The sequence below is a fragment of the Marmota monax genome, unplaced genomic scaffold (assembly GCF_021218885.2).
Source record: "Marmota monax isolate L192 unplaced genomic scaffold, Marmota_monax_Labrador192_F-V1.1 WCK01_AAM20220418_F8-fsc00170, whole genome shotgun sequence".
NCBI classification, from domain to species: domain Eukaryota; kingdom Metazoa; phylum Chordata; class Mammalia; order Rodentia; family Sciuridae; genus Marmota; species Marmota monax.
The window spans coordinates 3,901,843-3,918,226 of record NW_026692395.1 but is presented as its reverse complement, the minus strand read 5'-3'; positions in this window follow the sequence as shown (position 1 = coordinate 3,918,226).

The following is a 16,384-nucleotide window of genomic DNA, read 5'->3' as shown; positions in this document are numbered from 1 at the left end:
GATTGAACTCAGGGGCACTTGACCTCTGAGCCACGTCTCCAGCCCTATTTTGTATTTTATTTAGAGACAGGGTCTCACTGAGTTGCTTAGCACCTCGGTTTTGCTGAGGCTGTGTCGCAAGCGGTGCTGTTAATAATTACTCAGAGGCAGATTGTCTTTAAATTCAAGTGTATATTTGATCACACCAATCATCAAACCTAAACAATTAATGCAAAAAGTGTTGCATGTGCTAGAGCACCCGATTAGCATTTAATGCACACTAATTAATACCAGAAGCAAGTCACACAATTCTAGGGCAACCACAAGTCCCAAAATACCTCTGATGCCAGGGGACTTCTCTTAGCCAAAGAGCAGACATTGTCATTGTCTGGTGGTTCTCTCCAACCAACAGTTGGATGTCAGGGAATGGTGGGATCAATCTGGGGACGGATAGCAAGGCAGCCAGTCTCACTGATGTCCTTGGAGCAGCCTTGTTGATGTGGCAGGACAACTGATTTAAATATAGTTCCAAGTTGGTGGTGTACATTGGTGATTGGTTACACCCAGTGAAAGTCAATGTCCATTGGTTATGTCCAGTGCGATGATGTAATTGTAATAGGACATGTTCTTTGTGCATGTCCATGGAACTGTGCTCCCTATCAATTGTAACCAGTCATTGTTAAGTGTGCCTATAGCTAGTGCCCCTTACAGCTCCTTATCAATTGCAACCAGACAAGACTAAGAATGCCTATGGCTGCTGTTCCTTATGGCCAGTGAGTCAGTGAGTCCCAGCATGTCTATGGCAGATGATCCTTACAGGCTGGCTTTGAAGTCCTGATCCTCCTGCCTCAGCCTCCTGAGCTGCTGGGATTATAGGCGTGTACCACTAGGCCTGCACCATATTGTATTTTAAATTTCAGTTTCCATATGTTTATTGTTAGTATATAGAAATGTGATTGGTTTTGCTTGTTGGGTTTATACCCAGCAACCTCACTGAATCCTGGTTACTTCTAGGATTTTTTTGGGGGGTGTTGGGGATAGAATTTAGGATTGCTTGTGTATGCTACGCAAGTACTCTATCACTGAGCTACACCCCCAGCCTCCAGGAATTTTTTGCATTGCTGGGCTTTGCATATGCTAAGCAGTGCTATGCCACTAAGCCAAGTCTCCAGCCCTCTAGAGATTTTTGGGTCATTTTAACATAGACATGTCATTTACAAATAGGGACAGTTTTATTTCTTCCTTTATAATCTGTATGATGTCTCTTTGACATACTGATTTTATTTTGCTTGGCTATATATTGTTGGACTACATGATAATTCTCTTTTTAATTTTTAAGATATATCCTTATCATTTTGTCTATTATGTTAGGAAACTTGGGGTCCTATTTATTAATTTTCAGTGCTGGATTGAACCCAGGGCCTCACACATGCTAGGCAAGTGTTCTACCACATGCTATATCCCCAGCCCTTCTGGGTCCTATTTAAATTCCTAATTTTAGCAGGCAGTCATCCTGTTTAGGTTTAGCATGCAGGTTTTGGCCTAGTTTTTTGTGCTGTGGTTCCAATGGCAGTTTCCGTCTTAGAGACTTTGTGGGGTTATTTTTGTCGGCCTGGTCTATCTGGTGTCTTTCTGACTCCCACTTGCTGAGTGGTTGGGGGGAATTTCTACAGGCCAGGCCTTCAGGTGCTTCTTGATGGTGGAGGGTTGTGATAGGATCCTTCTACCATGGCCTTCCTGCTACCCATGTGTCTAGGCAGACATCAAGAGTCTCAGCCACACAAGGTCAAAGAGACTTCCTGTCAGGATGTTTGTTTGTAGCTGGGTCCCTTCAGTTGGTCCTTCCTATCTCTCCCAGTATCTCTTGGCAAGTTTTCTAAATCAGTCCATCTGCTGAGGTTGGGTCATTTCTTTCACCCCAGCCCTGTGCCTCCCATTGGGATAAGGAAGTCTCAAAAGTCTCATGTCTTCAAGGCTTTGAAAGTAAGAGATTTTCCAGGCCTGGCCTCTTGCTGTGGTTGAGTTCCTCCTACAGGTTCTGTCTGGCTGCCTGGGAACCCCTGCTGGGAGAGGAGAGTTTTGAGCCTCTGCGGGAAAGCAGACCACTTCCTCATGGCCATTTCTGTTTTGGGCTCCTGTTCCATCTCCCTCCCTGTTGGTGTTGGATTTGTCTCCTGCTGTCAGAGGGACCTCTACTTGACCTAGGGGAGAATGGGCCTTTTGGGCTGCTCTCTGTTGCTAGGATCAGGGTTGGCAAATGCTGAGCTTGAGTTGCCCTCTTTGGTCAGTTGGTGGGGAGTGTAAGATAGCCTACAGTTTTAGTGTTCCCTCAGTCCTAGGATACTAAATGAGTTCACATGTTGCTATTTTTGTGGGTCCTTTAGCTCATGCAGGATAAAAATTAAACAGAGACAGGTGTGGCAGCACACATCTGGAATCCCAGGGACTCAGGAGGCTGAGGCAGGATAGCAAGTTAGAAGCCAGCCTGCATAACCTGTCTCAAAATTAGAAAAAAAAAAAATTAAAAGGGCTGGGGATGTAGTTCAGGGGTGCAGAACCCATGGGTTCAATCTGCAGTATAAAAAAATAATTAAACAGAGCTAAAAAAGAGAGGCTTATAAAGAATCACTTATTGAGGGCTGGGGTTGGGGCTCAGTGGTAGGGTGCTTGTCTTGCATGCATGTGGCACTGGGTTTGATTCTCAGCACCACATAAATAAATAAAAGAAAGAATCACTTATTGAATTGATTAAGGTGACAAGGTGGCTATGCCATAAGGCAGAGTAGCAGGGAAGTCAGGGATGAATAGCACACACATGTTTGGGGGCTAGACATTAACATATTCATAAGTATGGGGTTACCTCTTACTTTGCCTGCAGTCTGCATCAACTTACACACTCAAAAATGTTTACAGATTTCAAAATGTGCCTAAAATTGTACTGGGTCTCCCCCTTGGGCATATCTTTTAACATGGAAATAAATGCATTTAAATGAAAGTGCCGGGCTGGGGATGTGGCTTAAGCGGTAGCACGCTCGCCTGGTGTGCGTGCGGCCCGGGTTCGATCCTCAGCACCACATACAAAGATGCCTCAGCACCACATACAAAGATGTTGTGTCCGCCGAAAACTAAAAAATAAATATTAAAATTCTCTCTCTCTCTTTAAAAATAAATAAATAAAAAAATAATAATAAATGAAAGTGCCCATTACTTTCTCTCAGGGGTTGTGGTCAGATCTACTTGCATCTGCTTAATGTTTTCTTGTTGTTTATCTTGAATAATAGATATAGTCAGAGGCCTTTTTACCATTCATCTTAAGTACAAAGCATGCAGGGCTTTCTTTTAAACATCTCCAACTTAAACTTTATACTCCTGTCTCTAACAATTATCTTTTTTTTTTTTTTTTTGGTACCAGGGATTTGTGAGAAACACATTCACCTACCCAAATCCAAAGAATGGGCTCGGAGACATAGGTACAGGGGGAAAAAAAATGAGACTTTAATGACGGTGTTGCAAAATAGAATGCCAGGTGGTCACAGACCCCAGAATGGTTACAATCAGCACGTTGTCCCCCAGTGCACAAGGTCCCTGCCTTGGTTCCTCATTGCCTAAGTATTATGGGGTGCACAGTCTTCCCCAACATAACTTAGATTTTACTGTCTTCTATTGGGTTATTTATAGAAATATACCTTTGGAGCTGGGGCTGTAGCTCAGGGGTAGAGTGCTCACCTAGCATGTGTGAGGAACTGGGTTTGATCCTCAGCACCACATAAAAACAAAGAAATAAAACAAAAGGTATGTGTCCATCTACAACTAAACAATAAAAAGAATATACCTTAAGTTGTTCCCAACTTCCTTTGTTCTTTTGTGACAGGAAAGCCTACTTGGGGGAAAGCTTTCTTGGGGTGAATGTATTTGGACATGTACACAGCTCTACTTTACCAAAGTTACTGTTTCTTAACAGATATTTCTGTCTGTTGGTTAGGCCAACTCCTTCCCCCACCTCTTATTTGTCAAGGAGCTATTCAGGTGCATGGACTTTGGATCTGCCACATCTATAGATTTTAGTGCTATTGTGTGAGTTAACTGCTTACAACATTTCATTCTGCTCTATTTCCCCTCCAGGCTCCTTCCTTACCATCCTAGTTTTATGTGTTTTTTTTTTTTTTTTTTTTTTGGAGGGGGAAGGGTGTACTGGGGATTGAACTCAGGTGCACTTGACCACTGAGCCACATCCCCAGCCCTATTTTTTTTTTTAATATTTATACTTAAGTTTTAGGTGGACACAATATCTTTATTTTACATTTATGTGGTGCTGAAGCTTGAACCCAGTGCCTTGTGCATGCTAGGCGAGCATTCTACCACTGAGCCACAACCCCAGTCCCCTATTTTGTATTTTATGTAGAGACAGGGTCTCACTGAGTTGCTTAGCGCCTTGGTTTTGCTGAGGCTGGCTTTGAACTCGTGATCCCCCTGCCTCAGTCTCCTGATCCTTGAGATTACAGTCATGTGCCACCGCAACCAGCTTCTGCTAATTATCTTAAGCACAGCATATGTAGTGCATTTCTGTTAAACATCACCAACTTGTTTTTTTCTTTTTAGTATTAGGGGTTGAACCCAGGGTGCTCTATCATTGAGCTACACCCGCAGCCCTTTTTATTTGAGACAGGGTCTTGTTGAGATCCATCCATGGGCTGTGTGTGGACTATATCATGCATCACAGCCTAATGAATAGGAGAATCTGGTGTCTGGGAACTTCCAGTAGACATTTCCTCTGGATGACCGCCCAGATGCATTATGAGCCCTATTTAGCTCTGCCTGATCCCACACAGCACTGGAGATGGGGTGACCTGCTATAGCTGCACAGTCCCTCAGAGATGGGTGTGACCTGCCAAGATGCCAATAAACTTGCTGACTACAAGACCTCATGAAGCAAGACTCTACCCCTGAAACATTATCCCTGCCTTTGATGTATCCCCTTAAATAAACCACAGGAGCCATTTTCTTTTTCTTTTTTTTTTTTTAATTTTTTTTAAACAGGGAGAGAGAGAGAGAGAGAGAGAGAGAGAGAGAGAGAGAGAGAGAATTTTTAATATTTATTTTTTAGTTTTCGGTGGACACAACAACTTTGTTTCTGTGTGGTGCTGAGGATCAAACCTGGGCCGCACACATGCCTGGCAAGCATGCTACCGCTTGAGCCACATCCCCAGCCCACAGGAGCCATTTTCTAATTGTCTAGCTCCAGCTCCTTTGTGGACTGAACCTATCAGGCACTCCATTCTTTAAACCTAATTCTGACTTTGTCTTTTGTTCTTCACTAATTATTCTAGACTTAAATTTCTTAGGTGGCTTACACCCTCCTTGGCAGGAAGAACTCCCTAATAAGGCGCTGGCTGCCTCGCCCTAGGGTCTTGCTAATTTGCTTAAGGCCAAGTTGTAGAGGCTGGCCTCACATATACAATCCTCCTGCCTCAGCCTCCGCAGCTGCTGTGATTACAGGCATGTACCACCACGCCTGGTACCATCACCAACTTTCAACCCCATATATCCTGCCTCACACCATCTTCTTGCCACTTGCCGCAGTCTGGCTGGGCACAATTCACAAGCCACTTGTCAAGCAGAAACGAACTTTATTTTTAGAACACACATGCAGCACCACAGGAGCTCTTCAGGAATTCCCCCAGAGCCCAACTGCCACCACCGGCTTCCAGCGAGCCTCTCAACCCCCACTCCTCCCGCTCTTGAGGCCAATTGGCTGGGTCATGTGGGCGGAGCCAAAAGAGTATCCCAATGAGCAGCTCCGTGGTCTGAAAGGGCGGGGAAACAGCCCAATGAGCATCACCGCAGAGGAGCCAATCAGCTGGTAGCTGGAAGTTTGCTGGGGCCACGGTGAGCCAATCAGCTGGAAGTTTGCTGGGGCCGCTTCAGCTGTGGCTCTCAACAGCCACTTTTCATAATGTTCCTTTGTGTGGGAAGCCATCCTGACACGTGACTGGGCGACTCCCGTTAAGGGTCTGAGGCTTCTGGCTGTGTCGGAATTTTCCCGGCCCTTTCCTGATGAGAGAACCTGTCTGTGTGGGGGTGTGATTGACCACTGACCCCGGGGGCCCAATCACTGACCCTGACCTTGGAGTGCAGTCCACCCTCAACCTTCATTGGATGGAATTATCCCCTGAATTTCTTGTTCCCCAATAAAAGGCTACTCCCTGGCGTGTTCACTCTCTCTCTCCTGCTAGCCCTGAGTAATCCTTGCTGCCCTGCTGGGCGGTTAGAGGTTGGAGCCAGAGAGGGGAGCCGTCTTGGACCTGGCAATAGAAATAAGGTAACTGAGTCTGTGTGTTTTATTTCGATCTCTTCTAACTAACTTTATGCCAAGAACCTCATTAATGAAACCATTGGGCAGGCCGCGTGGTAGAATTGGCGCCCAACGTGGGGCATTCTAGATTAGTTAGATTGAGTGGGAGCGCGCTATAAAGATAAGGATAAAGATAAAGATAAAGGAAGAGGTGACAATTTGGGTCACAAAAGTACCTGGAGCTATTGAAGGAAAGAGACGTTAAATTAATTAAAATGGGAAATTCAACTTCTACGGATAAGGAAATATATCTGACTATTTTAGACAGTATAATTAATCAGAAAGGAAAACAGATAAAGAAAGCTCAGTTATTACAATTCTTAAAGATTGTAGGTGAATATTGTCCTTGGTTTTGTGAACAAGAGTCTCCAAATTTATCTACTTGGGAGAAATTAGGAAGAAAGTTACAAAAGGTTTATTTTTCTAATGAACTACCTGGAGGCATAGAAAGTATTCAGAAAACTTGGACAGCTCTAGAAATTTGTCTTTTTGAATATATGGGTCAAAGTTCGTGGCCCCCTGAAGACCTGTTAAAAGGCTTGCAAAGGGCTATTAAGTCTATTCAAATGGAAAATTCGCCTGAGGCTAAGTTAATTCCTTTTCCCTTAGGCCGTTTAAAAACAAAGATGCTAGGGGCCAAACCCAAGGTTAGGAATGTGACTTTAAACTCGCAGGACTATACTAGCCCGCAGGGAGATTCTAGGGACGGATATCATAGAGAAGAAACCTCCAAAAGCCCTCTGGAAGAAGTAGAGGATCTTCCCACAGAGGAAAATCCGGAAGAGATTCCTAGAGGGGCTCAGAGTTCTTCTCCGCCACGTGGTTTAGAAACCCAAATTCAAAATGGCGATAGTACAGAGTCTGACCATGATTTGCAATCTGAGGGAGAAGAATCAGACATGGAAATTCAGGACTTACAGAGGAATCTTAACAGGCTGCGTTTAACACCGCCTGTCCAGGCTATTCGAATTCGGCCGGTACCTGCTAAAAGGACAAAATTTAACAGGTACGCTGGGTTAACAATGCCTTTTCTTACCCCGTTCCAGCGAGGTATTAAGAAAGCACAGGAAGATGGGGAGGATACTAGCGGTTTTCAACTTTTTCCAGTTTTTGAGCAAGTTAATGAACAAGATCAGAGAGTTAGAGTTCATGCTGTAATCCCATTTAAAACCATTAAGGAACTAAAAAGTGCATGTGAGACATATGGTCCAAATTCCCCTTTTGTACAGAGCCTGATAGAAAATATTTGCTCACAACTCCTTCCTCCTAGTGATTGGATTTCTTTAGCCAGATCTTGTCTGAGCGGGGGAGATTTCTTACTTTGGAGGACTTACTGGACTGATTTCTGTACTGAACAGGCAGAAAAGAACAAAAGACAGGATATAGAAACGCCAGTAGAAATGTTTCTTGGGACAGGTGAATTTACTGACCTAGAAAGACAGTTAAATTATGATTTTGTAGTGTACAATCAAATAACTGATTGTGCGAAACGCGCCTGGAGACAAATTGTCTCCAAGGACCAGTCCAATTTAGTTCTTACCAAAATCAGGCAAGGTGCGAGTGAACCTTACTCAGATTTTGTAGCCCGGTTGTACCAGGCTGCAAACAGGTCAATCGGGGACTCGGGAGCGAGTGAATTCATTGTTAGGCAATTGGCATTCGAAAACGCAAATAAATACTGTCAGGATATTCTTAGACCGCACCGTAAAAAAGGGACAGTTTCTGAGTTTATTCGCTTATGTTCTGACATAGACTCTACTCATTTACAAACAGTGGCCCTAGCTGCAGCAATAAAAGAAACCTTGAAAACCCCGGATTTAGTATGAAAACCCCGCGGAAAATGTTACATTTGTGGGAGAAATAATCATTTTGCGCGGGAGTGTCGCATGCGCAATTCTAAGTTCAGGGCTCCATCTACTGACGATAATAGATATTGCAGGGCTCAGCCCCATGCGGCGGATCAAGATGGCGCGGATGAGCCCGCCTTCTTGTCATCATTTCCGCCTGGCCGGAACACAAACTTCCGGTCAGCCCGCCCCCGGGCCGAGAATGAGGAAGTAGGTAGTCGCGCAATGTGACGTCATCGCGCCGACCATGGGGGCCGCCATCTTTAATTTTACCGGAGCGAAACGAACAGTTTCCGTACAAACCCCTAATGATTTTCAAGGCTTTTAAAAGATATTAATTGGCTGAAGCCATCCCTAAAACTAACTACTTCTGAGTTAAGTCCTCTATTTCAGATATTACAAGGAAATCCCTCTCCAACCTCTCCACGTCAGCTAACCTTAGAGGCTAGAATGGCTTTAAGGAGAGTTGAACATGCAATTAAAAATGCACAGCTTACTAGAGTTGATCCTAAAAAAATAGTGTATTTATTAATATTTCCAACTGAGCATACCCCAACAGGAGCCATATGGCAAAGATTAGGAGTTATTGAGTGGATTTATTTATCCCACTCTCCTCAAAAGGCATTAATTCCTTTTCATGATTCTATAGCTCAATTTGTAATTAAAGGTAGAACTAGGATTTTACAATTAATTGGATCTGATCCTGATATCATAATTATTCCATTTTCTATTCAACAGACTAATTGGCTTTTTCAAACTTCTAGCTCATGGCAGATAGCTTTTGCTGATTTTCCTAGCCAGATAGATAGCCATTATCCTCGTGATAAGATTATACAATTTGCATCATTAACGTCACTTATTTTTCCAAAGATTGTACGTGCACATCCTATAGATGAAGCTTTATCAGTGTTCACGGATGGTTCTAACTCAGGTAAAGCAGGTTTTTATAGTCGTGTTCACACAGAGGTAATACAAACTTCTTATACTTCTGCCCAAAGAGCAGAGCTTCAAGCTCTGATTTGTGCCTTAAATTACTTTTCAAATGAGCCTATTAATATTTATTCTGACAGCTTATATGCAGTCGGAGTTACTAAAAATATTGAAACTTCAGTTATTGGGTATACTTCATCACAAGAGTTATTTGAGTTATTTCATAATTTACAAAAGACAGTGCTAATGCGAAAGTACCCATGTTTCATAGGGCACATACGGGCTCATACTAATCTTCCAGGACCCTTAGTTTCTGGTAATGACAAGATTGATAAATTAGTAGCTTTTTGTCAACAGATGTCTTCATATGACTGTGCACTAGCTTCCCATTCCTTGCATCATCAAAATGCTTCTAGCTTACGTAAAAAATTTAATATTACTAGAGAACAAGCTCGTCAAATTGTAAGCCAATGCCCTAAATGTGTTATTCACACTCCATCTCTGCCATCAGGGGTAAATCCCCATGGATTAAAACCAAATCAAATATGGCAAATAGATGTAACTCATATTCCTCAATTTGGTAAACAATGTTATGTACATGTCATAGTGGACACTTATTCTAGATTTATTTTTGCCATAACACGTACTAAGGAAAATACTCAACATGTAATTTCTCATTGCTTAGCAGCCTTTTCTGTTTTAGGGTGCCCTATGCAGATTAAAACAGATAATGCTCCAGCTTATGTAAGCTCTTCTTTTCAACAAATTTGCCAAAAGTTTAAAATTAATCATAAAACAGGAATTCCTTATAACCCTCAAGGCCAAGCCATTGTGGAACGAGCTCATTTATCTATTAAGCTTCAATTACAAAAATTAAAGGGGGGGAATAGGTTTATGACTCCCCAAAATAGCCTTAATCATGCCTTGTTCGTTTTAAATTTTTTAAACTGTGACGCAGAAGGTCACACTGCTGCTGAGAGACAAATGTCTCCCTCAGTAACAGGCCCTTTAGGCAAAGTTTTGTGGAAAGATTTACAGACTGGTCAGTGGAAGGGTCCAGACCCAGTGATTATGTGGGGGTGGAGGTCATGCTTGTATTTTCCCAGAAAGCTCTTTTCGTCCTATTTGGGTGCCTGAATGTGCTATGAGACATGGAAGAGATAGAACCCAGATTCAAGCGACTGAGGATCGACCCGGAGGAGCCCCTATCCAGAAGGAGGAGATATCGGAAAAGGATGAAGAAAGACCGGATTGACCCAGCCAAAAAGCTGATTTCATGGGAAGACGTGAAGAAGCTAACAACCCAGGCTTCCCGAATACTTCGACACCTAGGAGAAAACAGGACCCCAGTGATGATGGTAGCAACAGTAATTGCCCTGTTGGGCTGTCAGGTAAAGGGGGATCAAGTAGACACTTACTGGACATATTTCCCAGATCCACCCCTGGTACACCCAGCTGTGTGGACTGGAGAATCTATTCCAGTATTTACTAATGACTCATTCATGATGGGAGGATTTACAGATACTCATATTACTCCCAATCATGTGACTAGATTTAATTATTCTGGCTACAGTGCCCAATTACCTTTGTGTTGGTCACACGATAAACATGCTGGCTGTCTGAAAGTATCATTCGAAGAAAAGACAGCGATTGGTAGACATAGACTGACAAATAATTCTTTTTATGGGGACTTAAGACCTTATACTAGATCAGTAATTAAGATGGGACTTTCCCATAACAAGCCAGTCATTTCTGCAAAACCTCCACGGATGCCCCACTGTCCAAATAGTTCTACAATTGAGATTGGCACCTTTCCTAGATGGATGGATTGTGTAAATACCTTTCCTGTACAACATAAGGTGTCTAAAGATAGTGGGTATATTTTAGACTGGTCTCCAAAAATTGATAAAAGACAATTACAAAGAAATTCTGCTATGACACCTGCAGGATTTGTTAGTAATATTTTGACTTATAGTAAAGGAGGTGTTCAGAAAGATGTTTGGCGTTTAATTGCTGCCTCAGAATTCTTACATTTTACAGATAAACCTTTACCAAAATTTGTTGGCAAGAACTGTAAAGAGGGATCTTGCTATGGCTTACGAGCCTGTGTCCAATCTCCTTATGTTTTAATTATTGGAAATGTAAAAGTTAAATGGATAGATGACAGATATATTGTTACTTGTAATAAATGCAACCTAACCAATTGTATTACTAGGTATAATGGAGGAAAAGGAGTGCTGATACTTCATCAGCCCTCTTTCGTTTTATTACCTGCTAATATTTCAGAGCCATGGTATGCTGATACTGGTTTACAAGTCTTACAGCAAATTCATGCCCAGTTAGCAAGACCTAAACGTGCTATTGGAGTTATAATTGTTGGTGTTTTGGCGCTAGGCTCCTTTATTGCCTCAACTGTCTCTGCGTCTCTGACATTGTCTCAGAATATTCAGCATGCAAAATTTCTTAATAATTTAGCTCAAAATACTTCCAAGGCTCTGCGTAATCAAGTAAATATTGATGAAAGGATTGAGACTAAATTAAACGCCTTAGAGGCGACTGTTATAGACATAGGTAATGAACTTTCAGCCTTAAAATTTAAGGAAAGGCTTAAATGCCATGCCAATTATAAGTATGTTTGTGTTACAGCTGCCAAGTACAATGCTTCTCTCTGGGATTGGGAGAAGGTTAAAAACCATTTATTAGGTATTTGGCAAAATAGTAATAATAGCTTGGATATTCTGGAACTTCATCACCATATCCAAGACATTCAAAATAATAGAGCTGAATTTTCAGATCCTTCTTCTCTGGCAAACCAAATATTAAAGGAGTTGAATGGATTCAACCCTGGAAATATTCTTAAACACTTGGCCTGGTACATTATTGGATTATTCTCTTTGCTGTTAATTCTCTTTTGTGTTGTAATTATAGGATGGCGAGTCTTCGGGACAAGAATACAGAAACTCCAAAGAGTGAACCGCCGCCTCTTTTTTAAGAATAGAAAGGGGGACCTTTGGTTGTCCCTTGTATTATTTCCACAGTTGATACTTGTGCTTAGCAGGAAGGAAGAGGGAGAAATGGGTCCATGCTATCTTTTTTGCATTGCTGGAGAATGAACACAGGGCCTTGTGCATGCCAGGCAAAAGTTCTTCCATTGAGCTACACCCCTAGCCTGGGTCTGTGCTATATTGTTTGAACTACAGGCCTCTATTTTTAAACCATTGATGCCTCTTAGGTCTGACCTCATACCCACACCTCTCTCAATTCTTTCACCATTAACAATATTCTGGTCTGCCCTTGAATATAGGCTTCCGTCAACAGTTTACTACCAGTTCCCAACTCTTATATTTCTTTTAACTCTGGCCTCTATTAACTCTTCTACCATCATGGCCCTCTGGTCTGCAACTGAAGACTATGCCCCTCTCAGTCTGATGTGATATAGGAAAAGCCAAAAGCACATTTCCTACTCTCTCTTCTCTACTCCCACACAGTCACTAAATACTTCTCTGCAGAAGGTTCTCCAGTGAACAATTGCTACATGTCCTCCAATTGAATCCAATTCTGACACCATCTACCTGGAGAGAGCATAACATCCCATAGGTTGATGGCTCAGTTCCACAAGACTGGCCCCTGACTTTAGATGTCAATCACAAGCCCCATATTATTTTATTTATCTATCTATTTATTTATTTGCCATACTGGGGATTGAACTCAGGGGTGCTTTACCACGGAGCCACACACCTAGCACTTTTTAAATTTTATTTAGAGAGAGGTCTCACAATGTTGGTGAGGGCCTTGCTAAGTTGCTGAGGCTGGCCTTGAACTTGAGATCCTCCTGCCTCAGTCTCCCAAGTCTCTGGAATTACAAGAAAGTACCACTGTGCCTGCTTCTCATATTGTTTTTTTTTTTTAATATTTATTTTTTTTTTTTAGTTGTAGGTGAACACAATATCTTTACTTCATTTTTATGTGGTGCTGAGGATTGAACCCAGGGCCTCACGTGTGCTAGGCAAGCACTCTACCACTGAGTCACAACCCCAGCCCTCATATTGTTTTTTTTTTTTTTTTTTTGAGAGAGAGAGAGAGAGAGAGAAAGAGAGAGAGTTTTTTGATGTTTATTTTTTAGTTTTCAGCAGACACAACATCTTTGTATGTGGTGCTGAGGATCGAACCTGGGCCGCACACATGCCAGGTGAGCGCGCTACCACTTGAGCCATATCCCCAGCCCCCTCATATTGTTTTAACTGTGCTTCTGACTGACCAGGTACAAATCTGGTTTCCAGGATGCCCTCCTAGCATTCATTTAATCTTTTAGAGCAAGGGGGTGGGGTGGCATACATCTGTTAGTCAGTGACTTGGGAGGCTGAGACAAGATGATTGCAAGTTGGAGGTCAGCCTGGGCAACTTAGCAAGAACCTGTCTCAAAATAAATAAGAAAAAGTCTGGGGATGCAGCTCAGTGGTAGATGCCTCTGGGTTCAATCCCTAGGACTGAAAAATAAATGAATGAGTGAATAAATGAATAAATAAAATAGCTAGAGTATCTCACAAAACTCAGGGAAATACTTATGCTTACTCATTTATTCATTTAAAAAAAATTTTTTTGTGGTGCTGGAGACTGAACCCAGGGACTTGTGTATGTGAGGCAAGCACTCTACCAACTGAACTACATTCCCAGCCCCATTTTTATTTTTTTTTTAAATAATGTTATTGTATTTTTTATACCTTTATTTTATTTATTTAGTTTTACGTGGTGCTGAGGATTGAACCCAGTGCCTCAAAAATGCTAGGAAAGTGCTCTACCACTGAGCCACAACTGCAGCCCATCATTTTAAGATTTTTATTCTTTGTGGTACTGGGAATTGAACCCAGGGGTGTTTTACCACTGAGCTACATCCCCAGCCCTTTTTATTTTTTATTAGGGTCTCAGTGAGTTGATGAGGCTGGTCTTGAGCTTGTGATTCTCCTGCCTCAGTTTCCTGAGTTGCTGGAATTAAAGGTGTGGTCTATGGTACCTGGCTTGCTTACTCATTCGTTATAAGGGATATTACAAAGATACAGATGGGGCTGCGGATGTAGCTTAGTAGTAGAGTACTTGAGTGGTATCCAAAAAGCTCTGAGTTTAAATCCCAACGCGATACACACCAAGAAATTATATAAATAAACACCAGATTAAAGAGATGCACCTAGCAAGACACAGAGCTTCTGTGTTTGCTCTAGAAACCTCTATGTGTGCAGCTATCTGGAGGCTCCTGGAACTCAGTCCTTTTGTGTTTTTATGGAGGCTTCATTATATAAGCACAGTCAATAAATCTTTGGCCAGGGCTGGGGATGTGGCTCAAGTGGTAGCGCGCTTGCCTAGCATGCATGAGGCACTGGATTCAATTCTCAGCACTACATTAAAAATAAATAAATAAAGATATTGTGTCCACCTAAACAAAACTAAAAAATAAATCTTTGGCCATTGGTGACCAATTTATCCTTCAGTTCCTTTCATCTCCTAGGAAGGTAGGGAGGGGTTGAAAGTCTCAACCCCCTAATCCTGCCTACATCTTTCTGGTGACCAGCCCCTATCTGAAACAGAGCTAGTGCCCCCAGCCTCCAGTCATCCCATTGGCATACAAAAGATACTTTCACTAATTTGGAGAATCCACAGGTTTTAGGAGCTGTGTGTCAGGAAATAGGGAAAAGTCTGTCTCTCCCTCTGGGTATAGTCTGCATTCTCCTGTGAATGATTTTCTTCACTTTACCCCAAAGGTGTCTGTGTCTTGAGACTGCCCCAATTCTTCCTTGTATATGTATTACTTTCCTAAATAAACCTCTGTCTGTGCCTTTGACTGGTGCATACTGAAATTATTTTCCATCACGTCTGCCAAGTATTAGGTCCTTAGGCCAAAGTAAGTAACTCCATTTTGAAAATCAGCACCTGCCCACCCAGGCATGACCTTCTCATTTGGCCGCCCCCAAAGAGTCCCTAACTACCTAAACTATTTTTTAACTGCTCCATTGTACATGACTATATAGTTAAGAGGCTTTTTTTCCCAAGCAGGCTGCTGCGCCTTGCAAAAGGGCAGCCTGGCAGATATTCTGTCAGTAAACCTTTGATGAACTCAGAGCTGTGTCTCATGGGGCTATTTGCACCATCTACCCTAACACCAAGATCCCTGCAGGTCCAGAGTCAGGTTCCCCCCTCTCTCCAGGAACTCCTCGGGACCAGACCCTTCTTTGGAGACATCTCTTCTCTTCCGATATTACCACCGGTTACCAGTGTCGAGTTCTGCTTCCCTGGAAATGCTGAGGAAAGTGGAGAAAACAAGTTTCTTTTGTTTTGGTTTTTACCTTTTTAAATTTTATTTATCAATTTTTTAAAATGTGGTGCTGAGGATCTAACCCAGTGCCTCACACTTGCAAGGCAAGTGCTCTCCCACTGAGCCACAGCCCCAGCCCAAAAAGTTTTATTTAAAGAATAGTAACACAGACTTCCCCACAGAGCTGAGTGTCCATGGGAGTGGGTGAATCTTGTCCTTCTTATAATTTCCAGTTTTTTTTTTTTTACTTCTCACGATCCCTCCCTTTATCCTCGCCCAGGTGGGCAATTCAGGGAAAGCTGTCTGGGGAAAACGCATTAAGGGACAATTTCCCCAGAAGGTGACTTTCTGGTTAGTGGTTGCGGGAGGGTGAAGGGTCAGGAAGGTATTAACATTCCAATACCCCAGAAGCGGGTGACTTTGGCCAAGAGTGAGGGGGATGTGTCCGGAAGGTATTAACATTCCATTCCTCTTCCTTTTTCCCAACCCTATTCAACTTCCTTCTTCCTGAGCTGACCCCATTCATCTATCTACAACTGCCTGACCTTTGTTCTTGCTTTACTGACTTGCTGTTTGTAAGAGGAAAAGACTAGAAACAACATAGAAATCAGATCTGTCTTTGGGGGAATTGTATGGAAACATTGTATTAAGGCCATTCTGTGAAATGTCTTCCAGGATTTAAAATAAATGAACTGGAACCCTGTGCGTGGATGTGGACAAGTTGTTCAAACTGAGAAAATGTCCAGTTGGAAAAGAATAAGTGTATGCTATGTGCTGTTCTGTGTATTAAGGTTTATTTTATTGATTGATTGATTGATTGATTGATACTGGGGATTGAACTCAGGGGCACTCAACTACTAAGCCACATCCCCAGCCCTATTTTGTATTTTATTTAGAGATGGGGTCTCACTGAGTTGCTAAGTGCCTCGCTTTTGCTGAGGCTGGCTTTGAACTCCCAATCCTCCTGCCTCA